The 2790-nt window shown below is 36.5% G+C and overlaps 1 non-coding gene across 1 annotated transcript; it reads left to right on the forward strand.

The window, feature by feature from the left end:
• Window positions 1-245: 245 nt before the first annotated feature.
• On the forward strand, window positions 246-338 carry LOC118348343. The gene has a single exon (XR_004801437.1). It is a non-coding gene; the product is annotated as a small nucleolar RNA SNORD96 family (small nucleolar RNA).
• Window positions 339-2790: the final 2452 nt, after the last annotated feature.

Raw genomic sequence — 2790 nt, forward strand, 5'->3', positions numbered from 1 at the left:
AACTTTTGTTCTCATGTTTGTAAATTCCCAAGTTAATGTCACAAAGCAATGCTTGTTGACGTTGACGGTCCTCCCAATTCTATTGGGAGCTCCTCCGTTGACGGGCGGTCTCATATTCCATTGCCTTGTGGAGCAGCGTTGCTGCCTTTACCATTTGGGACTGGCCATGAGACAGACATTTAGGATTCTGTCGCAGAAGCTCATCTTATTTATTTTTGTGTAGTCTTGTGTTTGGCGTTTCAATATTGCCGATGATGACATTCTATACCATAATACCATCTTTCGGGACTGAATGGCTTGTAAAAAGGCCTTGCTGTCATTTTACAATTCTGAGGCATTATTAGAAATAGAAAAATGCTGTCTTTTATCAGGTGGTTTTTTATGCTGTTATTGGTTATTGTTTTGCACTTAGTTCATTTCGATTGGAATGGGGTTGAAAGAAATCGTCTTGATGGTGTTGTGTTTTGAGTTCTAGTTCGGATTCGATCCAACTTCAAGGTGGTGGTCTTTTTAAAAAGTAGAGTTTTGAAAGTTCAACCATGGTTTCCATTCAATAAATGATATGAATTCAGTCCTTTTAAACTGTACAGTTTCCGAAGTGATTTCTTAAACTTTTGTCCTTTTAAGATTAATGGCAGGATCATGCTCTGTTTGGTTCATTTGGTACATATTTCCTCCAAAATAAACTGTACGGTTGAAGCAGATAGGTTCGAGTCTGCTAAATTGTTTTGAATTTGGGTCAAGTAGCTGTTTGTGTTTTCTTCTTTATCGTTGATCCACTGCAGGATGCCAAGATGACTATATTTTTTGGAAGATGGAAATCCGAACTTAGATCATTTTTGTTAATTATATTGGTAGTTAGTTTTTTGTTTCAAATTTTGCATAATTCGGACAAAGCACGGTAAAGAGGTTACAGATTGATGTGGATGGACGGTGTATGATCCAGACAAAAGTACAGCAAATTGGTCCCAGAATGATTTGTGGAAATCTGTAGATATGCTGGTAATTGTAATGTGCATATATTGAAATTTGTTATTCTTTTAAACTCTCCTGTTTCACTGCTGGGTAAATTCAATTACCATCCGGAGGAATCAGCTGGGTGGACAAGATGTGCTTTGCTTTTAACCGGCCAATCTTAAGATTTAGGGTAAGATATTGGATAATGAGTTGAGATGAGATTAGTTGAAAAATAAATGCCAAATAGACCAAATAGATTTCTTGTAACTGATCAAGCACCCAAATAGATCAAAGAAACTATTTTATTAGACCAAATCCCATAAAAAATAATAATTTAGAACTTCTGAAAACTCAAATCCTAAGGAAAGAATTCAATGGAAATTTTCAGACATTACAACATTCCAAACTGAAGTGATGTCCTCGGGCGAGCGCTCCTTCACTCTCATGACATCCAAAATAGAGTCCAACGGCTTCGGCTGTAATGGAGTGAACCTGGTGGCAAACCTTGATGTCCTACACAAACCAAGCGAGCATCGTTTCACAAAACCGTCTGGGAGTGCTCTCTCTTGCAGTTTTGGAGATTTTCTTGCAGAGACAAGTTATTGAAAAAATGTTTCGGAAAACACAGGCTGTTGAAGCATGATTGAGTAGTGTTGTTGATGAAGAAGTTATGATTCTCAAAATCCCTGTTAAACGTTGAATATTCCGAGTCAAAATTTAAAATTCGATAGGTATGAACTATTTTTTAAACCTCCAAAGCCTAGAGTTTGAAACTAGCATACGATGCTTTCAAAAGGTGACTGGTTGCGAGTTGGAATTCAGACGGTTGTGCACATGAGTTAGGTTTCATGTCCTATTTGTGACTGAGACTCGTCATCCCTAGTGTGTAGCCAAGTCGAAGAAGACAATTAGGGACGGGGGACCTGTTAAAGAATTTTATGAAGCGGATTGAGTATGATAGTCGATAATGTAACTGCGGATGATGAGACTCGGGAGTTAGGACCGAACGTAGAGAACCTGGAAAGAGAAGGAGGCAGACAGCGAATAGGCGACCCATTATGACAAAGACTGGGCTTTTTGGGCCGTAAGAACGGGCAACTGGGGCCACGTTCGTATACTGAATGAAACTATTTTTTTCAGCAATGCTTTTTTTTTAGTGTGGCTTTTTTCTATGCGTTTTGTTGCTTTACGTTTTTGTATTGTGCGTTTTTTCAAATAGGTTTTTTTCTGTCGGTTTTTTTTGCGTTTTTCTATACGTTTTTTTTCTACGTTTTTTTACCTGTACGTTTTTTTCTGTAAATTTTTTTATGCGTTTTTTTATACGTTTTTTTACCAGTACGTTTTTTATCTGTACGTTTTTCTGTACGTTTTTTTCAGTACGTTTTTTCGGTACGTTTATCTGTACGTTTTTTCTCTTATGTTTTTTTCTGTACGTTTTTTATGTGTACGTTTTCTGTACGTTTTTTATTTGTACGTTTTCTGTACGTTTTTTCTCTGTACGTTTTTTATCTGTACGTTTTTTTCTGTACGTTTTTTCTGTGCGTTTTTCTATGCCTTTTTTTACTGTGCTTTTTTATCTGCGTTTTTTTACGTACGTTTTTTATGTGCATATTTTCTCCACGTTTTTATGCGTTTTTATGTACGTTTTTTTTTACCTGTGCTTTTTTTCTGTTCGTTTACTCTATACGTTTTTTCTGTGCGTTTTGTAACGCGTTTTTTCTGTAAGTTTTTCCCTGTGCGTTTTTTTCATTCATTTTTTTCTGTACGTTTTTGTAAGTGCGCTTTTTTCCTGTACGTTTTTTTACGCATGTTTTCTATGTGCGTTTTTTTCTC

The sequence above is a fragment of the Juglans regia genome, chromosome 4 (genome assembly GCF_001411555.2).
Source record: "Juglans regia cultivar Chandler chromosome 4, Walnut 2.0, whole genome shotgun sequence".
Taxonomy (NCBI): domain Eukaryota; kingdom Viridiplantae; phylum Streptophyta; class Magnoliopsida; order Fagales; family Juglandaceae; genus Juglans; species Juglans regia.